This window comes from Excalfactoria chinensis, chromosome 4 (genome assembly GCF_039878825.1).
Source record: "Excalfactoria chinensis isolate bCotChi1 chromosome 4, bCotChi1.hap2, whole genome shotgun sequence".
Lineage (NCBI taxonomy): Eukaryota > Metazoa > Chordata > Aves > Galliformes > Phasianidae > Excalfactoria > Excalfactoria chinensis.
In genome coordinates this window covers 4,286,182-4,312,444 of record NC_092828.1, presented here as the reverse complement: position 1 = coordinate 4,312,444, position 26,263 = coordinate 4,286,182, and the positions used below count along the sequence as shown (strand labels likewise).

Below are 26,263 nucleotides of genomic sequence, written 5' to 3'. Positions count from 1 at the left end.
GCTACTCTAATAAAGAAGCACCAAGACAGGTTGCCTGTGGTTTGGAGTATACTGAAAGCGTGCCTGAAATAACAATATGTATTGTTCTCTCCATCCTTTTCTGTTGTTCAATAATTAGATTTGTTGCAGGGAAAAATGGGATGAAAAAAACCTGCCACGAATTGGTGGGAAAAAATACTCCTCACTCTAATTGTATTTAAAGAGGAAAACCAGTGCTGCTCACCAGTCCTTAAAAGAAAAGATACTCTGTACATCTAAAGCATATTTATATTTATCTCTAGAAGACTGTCACAGCAAATACGAAACAAGAAGGGCTACATGCACTTCTGGAGTGCAGGGTATAGCACTTAAACCCCAACGTTTTAGGTGTTTCTTCTCTTTTCCAGTTAGTGTTAACTAGTCTAAGTATTTTCCCATTAACTAATATGGGAACATGGATCCTGTCTCACAGCACCCAATTGACATTTTATGCTCCAAATGTCAAAAATTCATCTCTACAGCACCAAAATATTTAACTCTCCTCCAACATCTGACCTGTCCATCTGCAAACAATCTCCAAAACTGAAAGCTACCTCGTTCTAATGGTTTGCTTGAGCTCATCCTGCTACGGAGCACAGCTGGTTAACAGGAGACAAGGAAAACCAGCCCGTTATCTCAGCCAGAATTGCACTGGTGTGAATAACTTGTTTCTAGCTCAAAGGTGGCTGGTGCTCGTCTTGTTTGAGCTTAGTCTATCTCAGCCTATCAGTACAAAAAATTCCTTTCTAAGGCCATTATTGTTACAGCACATCAAGTCCTAACTCTCATACATTTTTAGCCTGCTGGAGAGATAACATAAGCTTTCTAGCCAAAGAACTAAAGGAGTGAGGACAGAGGACTAATCTTTCTGCTGAAGAACTCCATTTTTGCTCTACCTACAGAGAATTTTCTCTACTATTCCTGCCCTCAATCAAGAGGTTAGCATTGCTGTGACCTTACACATGCTGAGCTGTTCTCCTACAGATTTAAATAAAACAACCCAAAGAAAATTCTGCAGTGGAAAGCAACAGAGCACAGGTGATTCTCTCTTTCAGAAGTTACTATTTTAGATAAGTACTATAGGCTTTAATTGTAAGGAGGTTAAGGTATTATTGTGAGGTCTTCTTATGACAGAACAGTCTGTAGATTTAGAAGCTTAACTTCAGCAACATATTAACTAAATATTAAATATACTAAGAACAGTGGGGACCATTTTATTGAAAAATAATAAGAGGAGAATTAACATGTACTCAGTACAGAGCTGAAATTTGGAATATAGTTTTCAAATCTGTGCAAAGGTGGTACAGTTGTTATAGGACAGAAGCCTGTCCTATAGGCAATGCAATAGTCATCCCTACTCTCTCTTCTCAGCTGTAAGATTTCCATTTAAATACAACACGTAGAGAGAACACACACAGCAATAAAAATCCATAAGGAATAAGTTTGATTAATAATACTGGATATCTTCTGGACATTTTAAAAGGTGAATTTATCCAGTTTAGGGAGGGTAATGCAGAATGAGCTGCTTTTTTCAGAGAGCTTGCATTAACATTTGCTGTTAAGCCTGACACAAGGTGGTAATGCATTAGTGATGGTTTTGGACTCAATAATTCTAGTGATGTTGTTTTTATCTACAACTATCAGCACAGCAATCCAGCAGTAGATTCTAGAGACAGTGAATTTGTTTAGCTGGAATATAGTCTATTGGCAAAGCTAAAATATATTTTAATTATTGATTCCTTATTGTTATTCCCTACTAGAAGTAAGGATCGCTAACAAAATAGAAGAGTTTATCTTGTGTAACTGGTTAGAAATAATGAAGGTATCAAAGAATTAATTGACCAGCCTGTTAATTGTATTTATTTATTTATTTATTTTAAATACCTTGATTTTCTTCTATTAAAGAGTTTAGTTAGGAAAGGTGTTTTTTTTTTTTTTTTTTTTTTTTTTTTTTTTTTTTTTCCTCCAGGACCACAAGTTAGTAATTTCCATAATTATCTCCATTTCAGCAATTTTAAAGTAATTACTTATTTTTTATATCTCAATTGTGATAAACATCTATAAGTCCCCAAAACCTGTGTATAGTACACTACTGAGCTACATCCTTTAAAAGAAATTGTCTTAGGTATTACAGCTGGCTATGGTGGACTTTATAGTACCACAAAGTTGTCACTTACAGCTGAACCAATTCCTTTCCATGGATGAAAATCATCACAATCATCCAGAGTGAATTTCTTTCCATTACAGACTGGCAGTGCTTTGCAAGAGCAGTGATTAAAAGGAAATAGTGTATTAGAAGAATACTTAATTGTTACAGAACCAATCAGTAGATCAAAGACAGAATAAGTTCCTTTCTTTTAATTACAGAGATGTGCAAGCCTTACAACTCCCTAATAATGTTCCTGATCCAGAAACTCCCATTAAATGCTTTTAAAACTTAAATGTATTTGGGCCAAAGTTACTTGGGGCCTGCAGGAATTATTAGGCATCTAAGCTAGAAAAGTCAGTTCAGGAAGCTCAGTGCCAGAAAGCCTTGTTATGCTTTCATGTCATGAAACCTGCAGTAATGATAACACTTGCAAGGCATCTGCAGCTGTGAATTGTCCATCCCAAAACAGACAGTGCAGGCTACACTGCACAGATTCTCAAACCAACAGAGACTGAACTGATCCAGGATCTTAAAAAACATATTTACTACTCTCTTTTGAAATGGACATCACTTTGCTATCTTTGGGTTCAGCACCACTTTACTGCAGCTGTCCAAAATCGAGCTGATGTTACTCAAATGTTTGTGCACAAGAACACGTGCAGAATCTTTTCAAACGCTGTGCAAAATACCCCCCTCTATACTCAGTAAGACATCCAGGATTTCACTGTGAGGGACAGGCATTTAGCGGTTGGATGTTTCAATACACACTTCTCAGGCATCGAAGTCTTTGACTGGATTCAGGCCTAAGTAATTAATTGCACCAAAAGTTTAATACAAAACTAGTTCTTTAGCTATTGTATATAGTCTTCATTCAAGTGCAAATCATTGCTTTCACTGTATCCACTCTATAAAGCCTGGAAAACATTACTTATTCAAGCTTTAAGCAAAAATGCAAATTCAAGAACATCACTTAGAGAGCTTCCCGGCCCAAGGCCTTGTTTGCTTTATAATGAACTCTTACTTCAAATAAAACTTTGCATTTAGAATACACTGAAGCCACATTTTCTTATCTAAAATTATATTATTTTTCATTAAAAAATATAGACCAGAACAGGAAGAGCCCTGACCAAAGCTCTTTGAGAATTCCAGGAAAGAGTTATAGAGCATATTTTAAATGAACAGTTGAGAAGTTCAGGTTTCTTCTTCTGATTTAGTTGATACCTGTGCACCTACTTACCATGAGACCCATATATTATAAGCATCAGTATGCAGTGATGTTTAATAAGCATTAAATATTAAATAACTATCACCAACAGTGTGATATGGGCGTTATTCTTGGTTTCAACACTTCTTGGAAGAAAGCAACTTGATGCTGCTTCATTTGTAAAACTCACATGAATAAATAGTTCGAGAAGCATTTAATTATTGGAATACACAGGAAAGTGTCTGAGCATTTCTAACAAGGAAAATGGAATAACAGTAATAATTTAAATCAGATTGGTACTATCACTCCAGTCTTGTTTTGTCACTAATTTAAATCAAGTTTTATTCAGAATTATCTGAAATCCCAATGAATGAAAACAGACGAGTCAACAAGATCACTGCAAGGTGGTTCAGGATTTTTCTTTAAGTTTCTGAGTAACTGGAGGCTTTTATAAATTGCCTTGTAAAACTGCATATTCTTTCTACTTCAAAACATATTAGTTGTCAGATATGCTAACTAATCCCATCTCCTACCATTATTAATGCAACTTGCTACTGTTCAGATGTTCCGTAAGTTAAATGAAATGCATATTGATTTCTCCACACGTGGGTAAGGGTAAAAAACTACTTTACAACTCAGATCCTAAAATCTATGTGTGTTTTCCAGAACTCCTAGCTAACAGATCTTGTACTGAGACCTCTGAGACTGCCTGTGACCTGTAGGAGAAAGTAGGTTGACACCAATAAAAAAAAGTAAACAGGCTAGCTATAAAAGTATGACTCAAACAGTTGCCACTTTAACTTTGTAATCATATGCCAAATTGAATGTGAATAACATGCCAGTTCAGCAGGTTGGCATGACGGGATCTTCAATATTCTGTTGCAGCAAATTTCTATTTCAGAAGGCAGAGAGATTAACAGAGATATTAACAGAGAGATTAACCAGCCCACCACTATTTATCTGTTGCATGAACCTATACATCTAGTGTTTCTCTCCCGTTCCCTGACCACAACAGTATGGACAAAACAGCAGTGAGAGGTCTTCCAGTTCTGGGGTGAGGTAATAAAATTGCCTCTTTTTAAGTATGTCAGTTTGGTTGTTCTAGATGAAGATATTGAGTTTATAGAATCATAGAATGGCTTGGGTTGGAAAGGACCCCAGGAAGCTTCAAGTTCCAACTCCTTGCCACAGGCAAGGCCACCAACCTCCAGAAGTTAGTCTGGAGAAGTTAGTCAATGGCACAGATTAGAAATTATAAAAATCTTATCTCACCCTGCTTGTTTTCATAATTGGAATTTCCCTTTGTAACTGAACGGGCTGTCCTTGCCTCTTCACATTTATACAAGACTGCATAGCGTTTATTGAAGAATTTTGGAGGTTGGGCCAATGCAGTCCTCTGCTTCCTCCCAGAAAATATAGTAATTAGAAAAATCAGATTGTGATTGCTGTTGAGAAAGACTGCTTTAAATTATATTTTAGGAGCTCAGGACAAAATTAAAAGCAGAGGCTTTATGTATTATCTACCATATAATATGTAAACAACCCTACAAAACAAGATACCTGAAAGGAGCAAAGAAGAATTTAGATAAATAAATAAAAGACCATGGAAGGAATTTAGGATGAGGAAGATAATAAACAATACATTCATATTATGAGGCATGGCCAAAAAACTATATTGAAATATCACTGTAATATAGTGTTCAGCATGATTGTAGACGCATCTCTTTTAAAAGTTCAGTGTCTAAAGGTCACAAGTTCAAAAGGTGACCCAAAGAATTAAGTAACTGTGGGTCTCATCGTTACATGACTTGGAAGGTATCTAAAGGAAAGGAAGAGCCTTATCAGTCAGGGGCATCCTATCTCTCATCTTTTCTATTGTTGAAGTCTTGGAAATAACTACAAGAACCCTTTAGAAATAGAAGGTTTTCTGCCCTTCTCACCTCTTCCTTCTTCAAACAGTTGTGTGAATCTTAAAATATGAATAAAAACCCATGGGGCCAATTTTTCAAAACGAAGAGGCTGAGTTCCACCTCTTGACTTTGCGAAGTCAGAGTTCAATGAGATTCTTCTGAGGAAAGGCAGATCCTGCTCTCACTTGTGGATCATATTGATAATGGTGACCAGAGAAACTGTCATCCAAGAAGTGCTTTATTCTGGGTCTTTCAGAAGTGCAGAAAGTCAAGTCCGCATGGTTTAATCTACCATGATAATGTTATACTCAGCGAAAGATCCCCATCTTGTTGTAGCTGATAAGTACAACCGTCTTCTACTTAACTAGCTGTAGATGTACACGAGTAAGTCAATTAATACCGCTGATTGCACATCAATACTTTATAGCAGTATTTAACCGCTAGTTGAACTTTTCTTTGCCATCATTTATACTGAGGTTATGTCCATACTCATCCTGTCGAAGTTAGTACAGTGGATCTTCAGACCTTGGACTTTATGTATACACTAAGGTGGTCACTTGATTCAGTCCTCTGTCAGATAATCTACCATTGCTTATCCATGCTAATCAAACTAACTTTCCTTTCCATTTTTTCCCCATATTAATTATTATTAGTACTTTTAGCCAATTTCTGTATTTGTGATACAGTTTATACTCTAAAAATAAAATTAATAGAAAATTAAAAGTACATATGTTGTAAAAACAAAAAAAATCCATGTTAGTTTTAGATTCTCATATACTCAAAAATTAGGATATCATTGTTTGTTTGTTTTTTGCATTCCTATGTTTTTGAGACGCACATATTATGGAACACCCTCTATGTTTCTTTTAGTCAGTGTTTCTAAGAATGATACTTAAAATTACATTTCTTAAATTTTTTTATTTTATTTTAAATCAGTGTCTCAGAAAAATCACACTGTTTATCCAGGCCCGTTTTCCCCTCCAGCTTATCTCATGGCATCAGGACAATCTGCTGCTGCCCATTTAGAATTCTCTTCTTGAGGAATGTACAGACTTCCAGGACCTCTTTGCCCTTCAGGACTGTCCTAGAAATCACTAACTATTGTCATTCGGGTACATGACTTACACCCCACTGTCTCAAAGTTTTATATTGTCTTTAATACAATATAGATTCTAATCCTTTACAACAACTTCTGTTAAGAATGGATAAGGTTAACAACATTAAATTGATCAGGAATAGAGATGACTGACAACAGGGTATTGATCAGGAGTTTAGACTCTTGCAATCCATTATCTGTGAAACTGGTAATTTACCTTCTTGGCTGATGAAAAAATTGCTCTCTATGGCTTGCTGGAGTCTTTAAAAAATACATGCTTTCACAAATTCTGGAAATTAGCACCAAAAACATATGTGTTTATTTAATTACTCATTTATATTCAGCCTTTTCTTAAGCAAAGAGGAAGAAACAAGGTTGTCCATTATTGTATATTCTGTTGAAATTTCAGTGATGTCAGAAGTTGTGTTACAAGGGCAGTTATGTAGCTATGGAGGTAGTGCTGTGCAATAGCAGTGATTACAAGATTCCTTTAATGTGTGTTTTCTCAGACTATCAAAAAAGCTGAAATGGATGAGAGGAAACTGATCAGAAGAAACTGAACTTGAAAGGCTGCAAAATCTGGTTTTGGAATCCTGATCATATCAGAATTCCAGCAGGATTCTCAGAAGACTGCGAAAAATCAGAAAAAAAGACTTTTCACAATGGATAGATAAAAATATCTAGGTAGGACTATGCAGAAGTGAATTTCTTATTAATAGGTTGGCCAGGCTTTGATGTTATTTCTACTCTTGGTTGAATGAAATTTAAAACTATCCTGTTCATGGGAAATAGAAAAGTTGACACCTGCATTTGCTGCTGAATTCAGCGTAACAAAGCTTATAAATAGATCAGGTGTCTCTGAAGTCATTAGTGACCACATTTCAGCCACAGCAAAGAGAGAGTGGCTCTCTTAGTTCTTCACTTAACCTTCTCTTCTAACGTTATACTTAGATTTTGTTGTTAGAATTTTTTTTCCCCCCATCTCTTTCCAGAGAGTTGATCCAACCCATTCCAGCACAAGGGGTCTGGTAAGACATTGTTCTCATCATAGATCTTTTTTTCTTTTTCTTCTTTTTTTTTTTTTTTTTTTCTTTTTTTTTTCTTTTTTTTCTTTTAAACAATTTTAAAAAGTACATTTTTCTCCTATTCACATTTTACTTCTTACTTGACCTAATTGAGTTTCACTTTTTGTAGCACTAACAACTTCATCTCTATATTGAAAGTAGAGTTTTTCATACCAGATCAAATTTACCATAGGTGTGTAAATTTGTGCTGCTTCACTGATCCAGGGAGCTTGATCCATTATACTATCAGAGTCTGTCAGAGCACATCAGATTAGAAGCAAAATATACAGTGGTGAGTTTGCCCTCATATAGAGTCTGCCGTCTGAGAGTCTCAAGGTTATAAAACAATTTATGGTCTGTTAGTTCCAGGGACTGGCTGAAGATTCAGGTTCAGTTTTGAAAAAGACCATTAATTTTCCTAGCAAAAATTTGGAAGGCAGTGGAGGGAGAATATGCAGAGAAGAGAATTTACTGCCTTTTTATCACTATGTAAGATAGCGCCTATGTCTGTGCAACATGAAGTAGTGGTGGCCATTCTACTCCCTACCTACTAAAATCCTCTGAAGAAATTCCTGAACGATACAGGTAATTCAGTAGAACTTCACTGTAAAGATAGAAATGAGAATTACACAGCATATCTGTTTAATTCACAGAAATTTAGTCATCTCGGTTATATTCAGCTGCTCCCTAATTCTGTATAAAATGGCATTACTGGGCCAGGAAAGCTTCATGGCCTGTAAACTTCCACTGATATGCATTGATAGTCTTATGTTTTAGAGCTCATTTGAGTTGCTTTCTGGTTTTGTTTGAAAGCATCCATGTTTTGGCAAGTGCTAACACGGAAAGTTGCTGTAGAACTGTACTCAGATCTTACTCCTACTTATTCTAGAGCAAAACCTTGAACATTAGCCTCAATACATAGCTGTTGACCTAAGGAAGTGACAGCTGAATGACTCATGAAAGGTGTTGAAACTGCATAGCAGAAGCTGATTCACATCCACTGTGGCCAATACATCTGCCTTCACAGTTAATTATACTGCCAAGAGAAGCACTTCAGTTCACAACAAATTGGAAAGGGTGGGTCACAGAGAGGAGATACATTCTGACAACAAACCTCTTTGAAATGCAGACACTGAAAAAGGTGAATGTGCAGAGTGAAGTACATGAGATGTTTTGAAAGCCTCGATCTATCAGTCCAGAGATACTCGTGAACAAGAGAAAGAAGACAAAGAAGAGTAACTGCAGATTTGTGAAATTACCATCTTTTTAAGTCTTAAATGAAATAAGCATGTTCAGGTATCTTTGGTAAGTTGATCCCTTTGCACATTCTAAACAGCCATTTTTTTTTCTAATTCCAGGGAGCCGACAAAGTGGAATGAGATAAAAATTTTATTGGCTTAACTTCTTCACTGATGCCATAATTAAGGGATGGAATAGTCCCCTGATATTGTGGGTTTTGAACAGATAACCAGTGAACTTGATCACTCATGTTGGATGGCTTTGTTGTAGAATTAACTAGTGGGTGAGCTTTGGGAAATGCAGTTAATTCTTATTCCTTTCTCCTTTTGAAAATATTACATATGAATCAAAGCACTTGAGATCAAACATTCATATGAGATAGAAAAATTGGATGCTCAGATTTCAAAAGGAATTTTTGTGTTGTCAGATTTATAGTCTATTTTAGTTACTTACTACGATTAAAGTCACTTATTCTTGTCCAGGCTATGCATCACAGCACACTGGAATGTATATACTTTCTCATTACCTATAACTGCTGAGAATCTCTACTGTGATCAAAATTCCATACCCAATGTTGGTTTTAGCCCCATGACTTCACTTGTCTCTATTGTTACATTTGTATCACATAATCTCATGTGCTTCTGTCTCATTTTCATGAATCTAAATAAAATAGATGCCAAATTCTGTCAGTGGGTAGTTATATTTGTCTTGGAATTACTTATAGACATATGTATAGCCTTAAACATCTACTCATCTGCTTCTTTGTGCTTTATACCATGGCCTCACTCCTGATCACAATACGTAATCTACCATCAGCCTTGTTCAGTTCATGGAAAGGAAAAGTCTCCTACTTCTGTATACAGTGGCATAGAATTATGGGTTCAAACTTGGCCTCAAGATTATTGTAATAACTAGGTGGAATGGGTATTTCAGATGGCAGAAACCAACCCTGTATTCTGGAAGGCAGTGTTACTGTGATAGTAGTAACCTCAGGGGGAGCTTTCCAACAGGGTGATTTTATCCATTGGTTTGGATTTCCTACAGCCCATGTGGAGTCATATTTGTGAGGTCCACCAAAAACAGGAAGATAGAAACAACAAAAATAGCCTGTACGCTCTTGCATATTTAGATCACTGCAATAAATAACACTCAGATCATTTATCGTATATTCATATGGGGGGGGGGGGGGGGGGGGGGGGGGAAAGGGGATTACTTTGTATCTGCTAGTATCGTTTGTCCTCTTAACCCTTCTTACTCCTTCTAAATAGCTTGCTCTCAAATGTTTAAACATCTGAGATAGCAGACTGACAATCCCAGAAGGTGGCAGCAGCAGTTTTGCTTAACAGCTTGTAACATCATTCTGTGCAGCTTTATTCAAGCTGAAAGAGACTTCTTTTGTATTCTTGCTCATTAATTTGATTGATTGGCTATGATCACGTTGCTTCAGAAGAATAAGTTGGAAACCTTTCCTTACCTAAATTCTTATATTTGGATTCCATTTTATAGGATTTACTTTTTTTCTCTGAAATGTGTCATGCAGTGAAAGCATCCAGATATGATACATCCACCACTTTAAGAGTGGACATCAGACTCACATCAGCATTGAAAACAGATGGAAATAACTAGAGTCCTCAAAGCTGCCTGACAGAGTGCTCATTTCTTCCTATCTCAGGTAAATCCCATCACAGATGGGAGGAACTGCAAAAGATATTTATAGAGTGTAGGTAGTGGTATCCTGTTTGGTCCAGTACAACATACACTATCACGTGGGACATTCACTTCAAGAGCCAACAGAATAGCACTCAGCTCATCATGTCCATCACTAGCATGGTTGCTAAGGGTCTTAGAATCACAGAACACTTAGAGTTGGAAGGGACTTCTGGAGGCCATCTAGTCCAACTCCCCTGCAATGAACAGAGATTGCACAGTTAGATCTAGTTGCCCATGGCCTTAGCCTGCCTCACCTTGAAAGTCTCTAGGGATGGGGCATCAACCACATCACTGGGCAACTTGTTCCACTGTAAAAGACCCTGGATGATGAGCAGCAAGTATCAGGAAATGACACCAGTCCTGAAAGAGGTCTTTCTGCAGATTCACTGCCTTCACAAAATGCAGCTGATTTGGCTCTTACTAGCTTAATTTACCCATTTAAATTGACCCTGAATGTATATTTCTGTATGAATTTCCAATAAATAAAACAAAACTTCTCCATGTCATTTCCACAAAATTACTTAAGACATAAAATGAACAGTGCTTCTCAACTCAACTAAAATTTCTCTTTGTCCTTAATGACTGTATAAACACAGAAGTTTACAACATTTCAAGCAGACACGCTTGTATATTGGAAGATAATAATAAATTTCAGTTACTCAGTCGTATCTGCCAATAGTCAACACATTTTTAAGTAGAAGGATATTATAAAGCTTTTATTTCTTCTTTGATTTCTCTTGCTTCTTTTGTTGTTGTTACTGTTGTTTCCACAGAACTTAAGCTAGGTAGTTAAACATGTCACAAATTTATTCTTTATTGGAACTGATGAAGAATAATATACTACCACATAAGACTCAGAAAAGGAAGTTTATTTTTCTCAAAGAACTGATTTTAATAAAAATAGCTTTATTTTCCGTGCTATCAAAAACCAGCTATATTTTAGTTAAAATAAACATGCAAATGGCTGAAGGAATTGAGATGGTATGTCAATATTGTCTGCAATTAAAATCAAACTATCAGTTAGAATTTAAAGGATTCAATAAATGTAATGTGTGGTGCAGAGAGAATTGTTCTTTTTTGTTACAAAATCCAATATAGAAAAACTGCAAGACTTTGATTGACAAAGAGCGGCAGAATACAACTCAAGAGTCCATACTGGGCTAATTTGTAACTTATTCATAATTCTGGTGGCAGTCAGATCCTAATGTTACATGTGAATCACTCCTGTCTTAAGACAGAATTATAAAAGAAAATTTAATCTAATGACCTTTTCAACCCAGGCCATTCTATGGTTCTATGACCAAGAACTTTCAGATTTATCGACTTGAACACTAAATAACATATATAAATGCTCTGCTTAACAAGACACTGGAATGGAAGCTGCCCACTGACAACTCTTCCAGAATTTCCCAGTAATACTATTTTTCTTTCAATATATATCATTGTATCATAGTATCATAGTATCGTGCGAGTTGGAAGGGACCTTAGAGATCATCTAGTCCAACTCCCGGGTTTCGAGCCCTCTGTGTAGCGAAGCGGCACTTCTACCCCCTGTGCCACAAGGGGGATTCGAACCCAGGCCCTTCGGTGCCGCAAGCAGCACTTTATACCACTGCACCAGCAGGGGCACACATATACATATATATATGTATTTATCACACTGTTAGGGGATTAGAATACAAAGATTTGAACTGTTGCCTGAGGAATTTGTCAGAATATTGAACATATCTGTAATATGTTTCTAATTTCTTTGAGACTTTCCAGGAAGAAAGGCTTGAAAGACATATCCTACTGCCCAGACACAGGGAACTGTGAAAAAAAATGCTTTCAATAAGGTTAGATATATGAAATAAAATAAGATCAAACTCAATAAAATATTTAGAGGAAGGTTTAGAAGCATTTTAAGAGAGTGTGTAAGTTTTAACTGATTTAAATAGATCTGTGTACTAAAGAGAAGGTGAAACTACAAATCTATTTCAACAAGTATACTAGCAATTAATATGAAAAGCTTAATCTTCAGAGAACTAGAACTGGTAGATTTACAATGAAAGAAGCTCACAGGGTACTGCAGCCAACATATCACCTAGGGATCTAGCCCCAAATACTTAAACATAAACTGTAGTTTCTGATTCCTTTAGTGCACTTTGAATGCTCTTGATTTATTCAAGTAAACTACACTCTGGCAAATATAATCAATATATTAACCTCTCTTATGCATGTTCTTTAACAGCATGCTAGTCAATTATTTCCATCTTTCTCTATACTTTGTAGTCTATTGATCATCTTCAATCATCCATATTGCAATTCACACATATTCTTCTCAAAATGTAAAAGATTTATTTTAAGATTCTTACAAGAATTTCTGACTTCATCACATTATGATGATTACTTTTTTTCTTGGAATTGACATTCTCACTTGCCTTGCTCCTGTTCTGGTACTTCCCTGGGGTTCAGCAAATCTACCAAATAATCACTAACTACTTTAAGATCAATTCTACTATTTTCTGAAAGAATATATACTGAAATTCATCATATCCAACCAGTGGAAGGAAAAACATCACACCTACTTTACTATTATTTGTGTGCCCCCAGTGGCGCAGTGGTTTAAGCTGCTGCCTGCGGCACTGGAGGGCCGGGTTCGAATCCCCCCTGTGGCGCTGGGGTAGAAGTGCCACTTCGCTACACAGAGGGCTCGAAACCCGGGAGTTGGACTCGATGATCTCTAAGGTCCCTTCCAACTCGCATGATACTATGATACTATGATATGATATGATATTATCCTTCTTGTTCTTTCACCCTCTTACTTCTGTCTGACACCATTATTGATTGTGCTCATGATCTGACCACAGCTGATCTTACTGGAGGAGGACAGAGTAAAAAACCTGAACTATTTTCACCTTCTGAATGCTGTCCTACTCTTTTATTGAATCATGTACCAATCTTTTGCGAAATTTTCCTCTTATTGTTCTCAAGATTAGTATTCAGATCGCAGACTGAGCCATCTGAAGGTAAATAAACTCATATGAGACATGAGTTATAATTTCCATTCTTCTTACTGTAGATCAAGTCAATACAATCTGATGAGTACATTTCCTTGCCCTTGAAATGCCACAGGATGTCCAGTTGTTGCTCCAGATATGCACAACTCTCCTGAACAACTAAACACTACTCTTGCAATCTATGAGTTAAACCGTACTGTTTTGAATCTCAAAACAAATATTAAAATCACATGCCATATAAGAAATTAAAAAGAGTGATAAACCAAATAGTACAATTTACAAAACTGCAATACATCTTGACCTCTGTGCTTTATAGTTACCTTACTTATCATTTCTTTTCCATAATTCCGCTGCCCCTTAGCTAAATTTTCAGTTAAAATGTATGATTTGTATCAAAGGTAGCACTATCTGAATAAAATATTATCTGTTTACTACGTGCAGATACACACCAGATTAAAAATAAATAAATAAATAAATAAAAATTTGAACATTTCCAATCTACGTTTTAACACAGCCTAAAAACACACATTACTGGTCAGAATTTTAGGGAATTTTTGCTAAATGGCAGCAACAAATAACGTAGAAACAAATTTAGCAAGCAGAAGTAAGGGAGAGATCAACTGCCTATTGTAGTAAAATTTATGTGGCAAATTATAATTAGAAAGCAATGTACTACAGAATTTTCGAGTCATGCTAGTGTCTTCACAGTATGTAGTGAGGTCTACCTACCTACAATACTGTCTAGGGAAAGGATGGCTTGAGAGCTGCTCTTCAGGAAAGGATCCAGGGATGCCAGTTGGCATCCCTCGTTCTCAGCATGAGGCAGCAGTGCATGCTGGCAGCCAAGAGAACAAGCCATAATTTGAGGTACATTAAACACACCATGATTAGCTGCTCAAAGGAGGCCATTTTCCAGTTCTATTTAGCATTAATATGGCCTCATCTTGAATACTGCCTAATGTTCTGGGCTGTACAATGCAAAAGACTAAAAAACTGAGGTCTTCAAAAAGCTGGAGATCATGGCCTATGAGGAGAGGCTGAGGACGCCGGGGTTGTGTAGTTGGGAGAAAAGGAAGCTAAGAGGTGACCTTACTGCTCCTAGAACTTCCTGAGAAGAGAAAATGGAGAATGAGGTGCCAGCCTCTTTTCCCTGGTCAACAGTAATAGAAAAAACATAAATGGCAACAAAACTGTGCCAGGGGATGTTTAACACACATGTTAAAAGAAAAATGTCTTATTTTCTGGTGTGTGAATTGATTTTTATTTTTATTTTTTTTCTATTTTGAAGAAATTTATCCTGAATCGTCACATAAAGGAGATATTTCACAGTGCATTCCAGACACATATCATAGAATCAGTGAGTTGGAGAGTTTGAAACATAAGTAAAATATTTTGCTTACTTCAACTAATTTTACTGAGAGAACACTTTTATAACCTATCAGTAATTATGAAAACATACCCGGTCTCTTTTCAGTAGTGCGTGGGGACAGGACTAGGGGAAATGGGCTGAAACTTCAGCATAGGAAGTTCCGCACGAATGTGCGCAAGAACTTCTTTATGGTGAGGGTGACAGAGCACTGGAACAGGCTGCCCAGGGAGGTGGTGGAGTCTCCTTCTCTGGAGATATTCAAGACCTGCCTGGACGCCTACCTGTGCGACGTGGTGTAGGGAGCCTGCTTTGGCAGGGGGGTTGGACTTGATGATCTCTAGAGGTCCCTTCCAACCCCTATAATTCTGTGATTCTGTGATACCAGGAAATAACTTACGTCACCACAGTCTTAAAACTTCAATAACCATGGGAAAATTATTTATTATCATGCTAAAAGTAGTTAGTTATTCATGTATTTGTTCATAATAAAAAAATAGCAATAAGATGAATGCATTTTATTTCTGATCCAGTGTCATCATGCATGGCCACAAGGAAGCTGTGTGTGCCAAGGCTGAGTATGTCAGAAAGACTTATTTTTCAGAAAAATCTATGCAATGCAAATAGATATCCATTCACCTCTAATTACTGATTTCAGAATTACGGGGAGTGCTGCAAGAAGTACATTTCTTCTCAGAAGAGCTGATCGACCTGATCTGATGGATCACAACTCACATCAGCCTTTGAATCATGAGTAAAGATTGAGCCAAAGCAATTCAGAGCTCACTGATCTGCCAGCAAAATGTGTTGTAACGATAGTGGAAAACTGAATCAACTACTGATCTATAACAAATTCAGATCTTCCTGCTCCCATTCTGGATTACTGTAGACAGTGCTATTACACCAGGTATAGTAATTTAAAAAATATTATTCTTTAGAGAAGGTGATGATATTTCTCTGAATACTTGACCACAGCACTTGATATACTTACATAGTATCTATAAACAGTGAAGAAATTGAAAGGCTTGCATCAGTAGCCTATCAATAAAACATGGTCCTTTTACTTCAGAGAGGCCTGAGAACATTTTGTAAATATGTTTCTCCCTTGCAGTGTAGCTTGAAAAAGAAGCAGGGAAGAATCCAGCATGTCTTCACTTAGTATTCACAAAATGTCATCTGTTTTCATTGTTGACATGATTCTGATGTCCCATTTTAAAGGAAGTGGATGTCAAATATTACCTACAGATCAGGAAACTGTGTAAATGTTTGTAAAATGGTATCAAGGGGGGACTGTACATAAGACAGTGAAGAACTTAGATAATCCTTTGACAGACCTATACTGATCACTGTCTCCTTGATTCTGTTCTACAGTATAGGCTCATGGAACCACAGCAATGAAAAGGAATATGAACATAAGAAAAACAATCTCCCCCATCGACTCACTATTGTTTTTAATTGATTCATTACTGAATTGTAGAGAAGAAAATCACAGGTCAGGTATGTATGTACATAATTTTATGCTCTCCAATAATCCCCAAATTATCAAAATCTAATAAAAACTCATTATGTTTCTTTGTTTTACCCAAGGGAAGAGTGAAAACAGAAAACTCCCTCATTAGAAAGCAGTCAGAAATTAATCTATAATTTCCAGAGTTGAAAGCTGTCATACACAACAGGAAGTGTATTCTGGTATGATTAAAGCAAATCACTGTGCTACATCCCTTGATTTGAAAAAGCCATTGCATAATAATCTGTAATTGCACAGACTTGTGTACACAGGCTATTATGTGATATTGCTTAATTTAATTACCCAATACTCAGGTCATTCAGTTGAGTGAATATTTCTCTTTCCCCCCTGGCCTCTACTCTGCTCTTGTGAGGTCCCATCTGGAGTACTGTGTCCACTTCTACAGCCCCCAGTACAAGAAAGAGAGAGGACTGATGGAGAGGGTCCAGAGGAGAGCCACAAAGATGATCAGAGGGCTGGAGCACCTCCCCTACGAAGACAGGCATTTTATATTTCTTTCTACAGATTACTTAAAGAATTGTTCTTGTTCATCTCAAAACAAAGAACTAAATGGGAAATTTAAGGCACAGTTATCTAAATGTCATTCTGCCATTAGGATACCTGTGTTACCAGACAATAGAATCTCGTAACCCCTTCAGCAGCCTTGTACAGGCAACCCTACTCTGTTAACCTTTTTTGCCTGTTCTTTCTTAAAGAAAGCCCTTTTTCTGCCTAGAAGAGCACTCTGGCAAGAATCCCACTTAGCCGCTTATCTGTTGCTCCAAAAATATCTCTAAATCCTCCTTCTGCTTGGTTCCAAGGCTGTCTTCTCATGGAAAATGTATTGTTCCACTGCTATGCTTTCTCCTCCAGATGCTCATTCCCTCTACTCTCCTTATCTAAACTTCTCTTTGGGCTAACTTAGAGTGCTCTCTTTGTCTGGCTTTTTCAGATTCACAGTATTTATCTCCAGGGGGGTCTGAAAAAATACTTATTTAATTTTCTTATTTAAAAATAAGAAAATGAGCTCAAAATTTCATGAATAATATGTATTATACTTTAAAGGGTATATAAGAATTACAAAATAAGATAAAAATAATTGCTCTCTTCAACGATGTTTTAATTCTTATAACTTCCTGTCTCTGTGAAGATATTAATAATAGACTTAACATGGCAAGTTTTCTTTTATAATGTAAATAAAAACAAGATGATTTCTGCTTGAAAAAGCTTAAATATAGTGCAACTAATTCAAAATTAGACACTGAAAAGAAACAGGGTAGGATTTTATTAATTTTATCAAGTATCTTGTTATTTTTAAACATTTTGCTGACATTTCATAAGCCATTTGGATATCAGTAAAAAGGAATTAATTGTGTTTATTGACACTTTGGAAGTGGGTTGATCAGTAACTTATTTCTGCTTTGAAATACTTCAGTTAAAGTCTAAACATGACTTTTAATTAGACTTTGCATAAAACATCAAAATGGGCATAATACAAACTTAATTGTTTATGTAATTTTTTAATCATAATTGACAGAGAACGTAGATATGTATCTTCATATTGTTACTATTAGGTGTTATTCTTATCAGTTTGCATTAAAACAATATTACAATTGCTATTCTTTCATATTTTTAATCTTCAATTCAGAATTATTGCTTTGGAAAGAAAAAAAAAGGATTAATATAATTGCCCAGATCTCATGTAGAAATTGAATTGTTATAGTAGGTCAAATCTATAAGACAGTCATCCTTCCTGATGTATGTAAGTAGCAGATGTTGCAGAAGAATGCATAAATCCTCCCATACCCAGTGAACAGATGTGCAATAATCTGTCCACAAGAAGTCTCCTTTTAATCCCAAGGGATTAGGTTTAAATCTTGAAGCACACAAATAATTTTGTTTCCTTTTATAATTTTCTGACATTTTAAACTATTATATGTCTGAATATTCTCCATAGAAGCATAGAGTATCTGAATTCATCACTGAACTTATTCCCAGTCCCCTGATTTCTGGCCATAAGAGAAAACAGCTGACCTGCACAGCTGGAAGACCTAAGCAGTTCACACATAAAGCCTTCATCAAAGAAGTAGTGTATCTGTATTCTGATTCCTACATAGATTTTCAGAAAGACAGATTTAAGACCTTCCTTGTTCTCAATAGTAGTTCACCAAAATCTGAGACAGATCTAACAATTTTTTTACCAAATGCAGATATGCTTTAATGAAATACAGTCAAATAGTTCTATTCCCCCAATATGTTAAATTCAAGATGATCATCTGAAGGAGCAAATATAGCAGTTTCTTATGGTGTGGTGATTAAACACATCCAAGTTTTCCTACTGAATTCCCAAACTTTTCTGTGCTCCCTGCTATTTTTCTGAGGCAATGCTGTGAGAAACAAACATTTGGCCTGTACCATAAGGCTGTCTGCAGAGTGTTTAACAATAGAATACAAATCCATATATTCTCTCATACTGATTATATTTAGAATACTTCTAAGGGCAAAAGAGAAACTTTCAACTATAAATGGGAAGCAATCAGAATACAATTAGGAATCTAATAGTACAAGTCATGAATGTAACACTGAGGAAGAAAGAGATGCACCTCAGCAGAACAACCAAAACTGATAAGAAAAAAAATCCTGATAAGATCAGAAAAACAGTGAATGTCTTGGATATAACTTGTGAGAAATGCTGAGTGAAATCATAACCATCAATGTGCACATTACCTGGTTTCCTAGTCTAATATCTGTTTGTTATTATGGATTTTGATATACTGAGAATGTAATAGAATAAAGCTTCCATCATCCCAGCCTAGTGGGAGAGAACTCATCTAGGACAAATGATTTCAAGTTCCTTTCCTTCACCTATTTGCATTATTATTATTCTGGACTAAATAAAAAAGTATATATACAAACACTATATATATAATACTGCACGATCTGGATGGTAGAAAAAGAATTTAAGATAAAGGATAGAAGAGAGTGTTAAGTATCTTCTTACTCTCCTTCTGAACTTCAAGCGTTCCTTTCCTTCCTATGCAGTTCAACAAAAGTTATTATGACCAAGGACAAATTTCCTTTGAGACAAACATGAATATTCATGCTGTGATGGATAAAAAATCTTGCAAGCTATCTTCAGTCTATCCACCCATCCAGTTGAAGACATAGTGAATATTATATTTAGTCTCCAGCTTCCCAGATATAGCATGCAGAGTAGCAGCAAAGACTGAGAAAGAAATATGAGCTGTGATGAAATGGTAAAGGGATGTATTACATAGTAATTCATGAATCTATTGCAGCTAATGCTGTTATCATGAATCTACAGCTATTTATGCTACTATGGCACACATAGAGACACTCATATGTAATTTACATATGTAAATTAAACATATAAAACAGCATATTTATCCCTATTAGGCTTTGAAATGTTATGACTCTAATGTGACAAATAAGTTATTCGTAGGTAATGTTGACCATCCATTTTGTACAATTCCCAGTAGACCACAAATACCTTCGTAGCCTGATAAATTTCCTGACTCTGGCAGAATAAGGCAAATAGATTTTAAATATTTCAAAGCATTTCTGAATAAGATACTGGGGAACACACTGAAGATTCTGTTATATTCCACAGATGAAAACAGTCTTTTCCTCTTTACATTCCTCTGGCTTCAAATTCTTTGCCTTTTGGCTAATTGAAGAAAGAAACGATTGGCTTTAACAGACATAAAAATTCATTTGGGTTAAAAGTCACTCTGATAAGTGCCACATTCCATCTTCCTCCAATACTGGGGAACTGACACTGCCTGGTGTAAATAAGTTTTGTCATGTTTTATGAGTCAGTAACCTAGGGTTGACAATGCAATGCTGGGTACCTTGATTTGCTGAAGAATGATGATGCAAAGAGGCCCCCAAATTCTTTTTACCTTACAATACCACCTAGAAATAGTAGTGTACATATATCTCACCATTTCATATTATAAGAAATAGAAGGTATTGACACATTATCACATACAAGCCCTTGAAATGTCCCAAAGAGGACTTAAGCTCAGTTGTAGAAAAAGTTCAGTGAATGGAAAGAAAGTGGGATGTTCAAGATCTGTCTCTCAGCTTGACTTGCTAAAAGGAGTTGATCAGAGATACTGTAATCCTTAACGCATTATGAAAACAACATAAACAGTTTTCCAGAAGAACAGATTTTCTTATTTGTCCTAGAACTGGGCACACTATGCAGTGGAGGAATAATTAATTGAATGTGACTAAATAAATAATAAAATAAGATACTCCTGAGTATGTCAGACTTTTGTAGATATTAGCAACCACTGTTCCTAAGAGAATATTAGGCTTGAACGATCTTTGATTTGGCTGAGGATGGGCACTCTGAATCTCATGGCATGTACAAAAAAGCCATTAGTCCCCTAAGATGTGTTTGAAAAGGGTAATTCAGAACCATTACAAACATTTCACTGTATTTGAGACATTAGATTGCACTTCAGTGCTTTTTGTAATGTAGTGCAAGACAACATATTCCAAAACACATTATTATTATGATGAAATGTGATGTTCAGCTAACTTCTGAACAAGATACAGCAACCAAATTGACAGGACTCACAACAAAAGTGCCAAATATTTTGACAGTGATTAAACAGGGTGTTTTAACTCTTTTTCCCCATCAGAGATAGCTCATGGACTGACTGCTGTGAAGCATTCATAGTTTGATGATACTTCTTTATGGGACAGTATTGTATTATATTTTTGGTTACCAAACTCTAACCAAGTTAATGGGGCCCCTAATAGATACACAGTACAAACCCTGGTGTAGTTACTGCTTTACATCCAGTTGGCTCTTTTTATCTCCCCCCCACCCTTCCCCCCGCGTGCTTGTATCTTTCCAATCTATATTGTTCTCTGTTTTCTCCATGTCTAAACTCCCTTCTCTCACAGCTCTGGTGGCCATCAAGTTCCTCCTTTTGCTCTGGTTAGGAAACAGCGTCCCTCCCTGTTGTTTCATCGTTCCAGAACTTTTCTGTACGATGATTAGCTCATACTCCTATCATTTCAGAGCAGGTATCAAAAAGATACAAGGAATCACTTAGTAACAGATGGTCAGATACAGTCCGGGAAATAATGATCTATTGTTACACATCAAAATATGCTGAACAATGAGCCTGGAAATTGTAGATGGCCTCAAGGTATTATCATGAAAAAGCATTTTGCAAACTTTTCTCTGCTTTCTTTATGCTTTTAATGTTAACACAGACTTTAAAAAAAAATAATAAAACCAAAATGACAAATACAATAAAGAAGCACACATAGGAGAAAAAAAAAAAAAAAAAAAAAAAAAAATGGAGTGATTACTACATGCTTTGAGCTTATTTTTCCATTTAGTGATTACAGTCAATTGATGTCTTATGAGCAACCAATTATATATTTTTTATATAATCGCTGAGCCTGTCTCAAATTGTTCAGAATTAAATTACATTTTCTCATACTTTATAAATTCATTCATCTTGCACTACTATCTCCAACCTTTCAAAATGCCAGGTATGTTTGGCTTTGCCGTCTCTCTTTCCATTATCCAGTTAATGGGCAGTTTTGATTCCAATCTGACAGTTCTTCACATTTTGTGGAGCAGAAACTCAGGTTTTCAGCTCATACAAATGGGAAAAACTCAGACCTCTCAATGGCTTTAAGCTTCTTTCTAACTGGAGAGGATAAGGTTGTAACACAAAAGCCTTTCTTGCTGTTATTGTTTTCCATGGAGTCTAAAACTAATCCAATAATATATCAGAACACATGAACATTTTCCCACCCCATATAGTTCTTAACTCTGTTTCCCAGAAACTACCAGTCTCCCACCTTAGTGAATCCTGAATATTACCAGTGTATATATTCTGTCTGGCTTTTGCATCAAATTTTATTCTTGGCCAATTCCTGATTAAAACTGTTCTTTAAATTAAGGAAAAATATGAAAAACCATTTAAGAAAACAACAAAAATTAAGCTGTAAAATTAAAATATTTCATTTGTAATGATATAAGTAAGACATGCATAATTTAATATGCACTTGTAGGAGAAATGCACAACATAACATATATATAGTCACTTCTGACATCACAGAAAACCTCTGGGTGAGGAAAATCAGATCATTTGAAGAGATCATTTGAAATATGAATTTTTCAGTAATGATTTATTTGCAGCTTTACTCTCTCATATCTGATCTGTCCTTCTTCACTACAGAATATTATTATTATTATTGGTGTGCTTGCAGTTTTTTATTCTTTGGATATTCCAGGACATACGTGACCTTTAAAATAATTCACTTATTTTGAAGGTTGTACTGTATTTGTCACAACATATACGAAGCAGTTAACATTTAAAATAACTTTTTACTTTTTATGGCTGTCAGGGAAAATAAACCAAACCAAACCAAAAAAACAACCAAGTGAAAAAAAGAATTGAATTGGAAGATTAGATGTGTCCTTAATGTTCACCATACTCTTAATTTCACCATTGTATTGGGTTTGTGTGGCAGTGCTTTGGCAGCAGGGGGGCTACAGGAGTCAGATCACAGCTCGCTCCAAAACCTAACATGAAAAATAAAATGTACTTTAAATCAGAAATTAAACAACGTCCATTCACTTCATGAGACTGGTCAGAGTAACATGGAATATCTTCAGTGACACCTTTGGCTTCTACAGACCTCTGGTGAGATCTCCTCTGGTTGGATTCTGAGGTACAGAACTTTCCTTTAAACTTGCCCAGTTCAGTACTTTACCTTCAGGTCTTCATTCAGGGATGAATTCCACCTAATTACATACCATTACAATCTTCACCAAAAATATCAACAGTTACAACAAACACAATCCTGCCTGACCAGCTTCTTGAGCTCTTCCACCACAGTGTTGAGAAGAACAACAGCGAGGTTCTTTAAGATGTTAAACAACCAAAACCATTTTCATAATAAAAAAGCAGCATCCCTTAAGACCCAGTGTGATGGTGAGTGGTGCATTTCAGTGTTGACAATGACTGTGAATCACCTCCATTTGTGCAGGTTTTGACAAGTACAATATATAGACTCTTGGTTCTTGTTTACAGCTTACAAAAAAATGCACAGTTAATGATGGTGACCATTGAAAAATAGTGTTATGTATCTGAGAATATGCTCTATAAGAAAGTGTTACTGAGCTCCTTGCAACAGTTGTCAATTCCATGGAAATAGTTAGGAGGCATTATATTCAGAGCAACCAATTCAGCATGAGATTGTTTTAACCACTTTTCGTTCTTCACTCCAAGGAAAAGAAGCTTCTACACGTGCACATTTGAGTTGAATCTCTGTAAACAGTTTAGCCTTCTGTTGGTTACAGTTTTACAGTAACTGTAGGAAAAGAGAGCTGTTCTTCTATCTGGCTTGAATATGCCCTTGTGCAAAGGCCAGCATTGTGCTATCTCACTACAAAGTCAGGATGATGGTTGGCAAGAAAAACTTACTGAAATAAACCTACATCTAAACAAGCAACAACAACAACAAAAAAAGCAAAGAAAATGCAATTTTCCATATGAATAACCATATGGATTGTTCTGTTAGAGCTCATCATAATCCAACACGTTATAAATGATGTAATTTGTAACATAATTTAAAATGCTACTCTTTTTTCACTGTGTTGTCTCTGAGAATATATTACAGTAAGTACTCCTTGTTGGATTAAATCTTGCCTCCCAACCAAAAACAAACGAAGCAGTTCGTGTAAGGTGAATGACATCTGCATGTAAACAAAACACAGGAGGTTCACCAATTCTCTGCGATTCCTCTGACACCAATGTTTCTTTAATTCATAATCATACTTAAACTCATAATGTGCTGTTCTTTTTCTTTTAATTATCAAATATATTAGTGCTCTAGGTACTCTCAAATAATTATCACCCTCTCCCAAATATTTTTGCACAAGAGCCTTCTGCTGATAGGCTCCAATCAGTTATGAATCCCATAAGTGCTGATTGCATTTGTGAGCAGAAACTTGGAATATCATTACAGCAGACAGTTAGGATAGTTACTCTTTAAAGCAAGTTACATATTAGAACAAAAGCAACACAAATTGAAATTTATTTCATTAGAGGAATTTAACAACAGAAAAATAAAGGCACTGATGTTACTTTAGGGACACTGTTGTATTACAATGTGGTTTCACTAAATTAAAAATGTTATTAAGTTGGCAGCAAATTCTGGAACGTATTACCATGCTAACTATAAAGTCTGTTTAATAGCTTAAAGCTCATATATAACAATGTAAAACTATAAAATAGAGGGGCATGTTGCTGTTGGATTTTTCCTTAAAAAAAGAAAACCGCACATGCTTTAATTCCAGGAAAGATAGGAGGACAAATGTTTTTGAAAAATAAAGAGATAAATACATTCTGTGAATAATTTAATGATCCAGCAGCACTGCTGCTGCTGCATTTTGCTTTTACTGTTACTGGAATTGTGTATTGATTGGAATATTGAAGCGCTTTAAAGCATCCACGTACTGAACTATGAATATTTGGAATTCTATAAAAGAGATGCACACAAATGTTTGAAATGCTTTATTATTATTTTTGATGAGTAGGAAACTGCAAAGACCATTCTAGAACTTATGGTGTGGAGAGAAAATAGCCATCAATATGCTAGACTTTAACTGAAGTTGAAAAATCTGTGACATTTTCATTTCATTGGTTGAACCACATAAGAAAACAGGATGCATTTCCTACTTATCAGACTCTTCTTTATAAAGAGTTACATATGGGATGCTCCAAAAGTAACATCTCCTGTTTTATTCTGTTGGCTCACAATGTTAGAGGCAGATGCTGGTGATATGGCAGTAGAGGCTGAGCCTTCCTGACAATATTCCATTGCACACTGTTACTGTGCAGCAGACAGCAGCACTAACAAAAATGGGGTCTGGCATGGAAATGCATATGAAACAAATGTGTGTCATTAAATTCCTCCATGTGGAAAAATGGCACCCACTGACATTTGTCAATACTTAATGAATGCTGATGGAGAATAAGTAAGCAGAGTGAGGTGGCAAGTGGTGAAACACTGTAGAATGGTGTCACCCCTGCTGCTGTAGATTTCCCTGAGTAGAGCATGCAGGTTCCTGTTAATGAGTGGTAAAGAAATACACCCAGTGTTGGTGACTATGTTGAAAAAATAGTATTCTGTATCTGAGAATGTGCTCTGTGAAATAGCGTTATTGTGCTCTTCATAGCTGTTGTAGATTCCATGGAAATAAATAGGAGGCATTACTTTCAGAGCAAACTACATGTGCCAACAAATACATATGTATGGTAAAATCTATCCTACCTGAAACAACCATATATGTATTCATTGTCATTGTTCAGAAACACTCCCCGTTTCTAAGTACCCAGAAGATCAGTTAGTGACATCATGCATTAAAATGTTAAACTCAACATGTTAAACATAAAAATGAGAAACCATCAGTCTTAAATCACACGATCTGCATTGCAAATGTTAAAACTCATTGAGTAAACTAAACAAAATTTGTTTACAGAGAATTAATACACCCAAACAATTAGCCTGGCTTCCATTTGCCATTTCAGAGGCTTCCTATAAGCCTGAATTATAACTGGCGGACGCACATCCCAGAAACCCCAGGACATCTCAGATGCTCATGGATACCTGTGTCAAGCCACCTGAATTGCTTCCATTGCATAAGCATCATAGAACGGTCTTCATTTTTGTCACCATATACTCATTTTCTATTTAGTATCATGTAAAGTCACATGGCTCTATTATAAAAACCTGCTTTTGAATATCTACAGCAGTATTCGAGTTTAGAATAATTCAGCTTCAGTGGCTATCTCAGGCTCTGTATGCAAAGAATTTGCAAACATGGCACTACAATACTGACAACCAAAATCATCCAATCACAGAAAGACTTGATTTTTCCCCATATTTTACATCTATCTTTTGAGAAAACTTGTCAGTGGCATAACTCTGAAAGC

The 26,263-nt window shown here is 36.0% G+C and overlaps 1 long non-coding RNA gene across 2 annotated transcripts in view; it reads right to left on the bottom strand.

Moving 5' to 3' along the window:
• The window catches only part of LOC140251829 (uncharacterized), a 328,692-nt gene that overhangs the window by 74,260 nt on the left and 228,169 nt on the right, over positions 1-26,263 (bottom strand). The window lies entirely within an intron of this gene.